This window comes from Nanorana parkeri, unplaced genomic scaffold, assembly GCF_000935625.1.
Source record: "Nanorana parkeri isolate BGI_ZX_2015 unplaced genomic scaffold, ASM93562v1 scaffold237, whole genome shotgun sequence".
Lineage (NCBI taxonomy): Eukaryota > Metazoa > Chordata > Amphibia > Anura > Dicroglossidae > Nanorana > Nanorana parkeri.
The window spans coordinates 433,405-433,651 of record NW_017306505.1 but is presented as its reverse complement, the minus strand read 5'-3'; the positions used below and the strand labels follow the sequence as shown (position 1 = coordinate 433,651).

Below are 247 nucleotides of genomic sequence, written 5' to 3'. Positions count from 1 at the left end.
TGCAATACAAGCACACAAAAAAATAGCGCGATGGGCGCACAGGTTGGGGGAAACGAGCCCTTAGGCTCAGGGTCTTTGGATTTTTACACAAGGGGGGCAGGGCTTTGCTTCCTCCAGCAAGCAGCACAGTATTTATGGAAATGGCTATCTTGGTAGAGGCAGGGCTTTGCTTCCTCATAGCTGAGCCTCCAGCAAGCAGCACTGTATGTATGGAGACAGCTATGTGGTTGTAAGCACACCGGGGGCC

The 247-nt window shown here is 52.2% G+C and overlaps 1 protein-coding gene across 1 annotated transcript in view; it reads right to left on the bottom strand.

The window, feature by feature from the left end:
* COMMD7 (COMM domain containing 7) overlaps nt 1–247 on the bottom strand; it is a 13,629-nt gene that overhangs the window by 12,936 nt on the left and 446 nt on the right. The gene's annotated exons all lie outside the window — the stretch shown is intronic.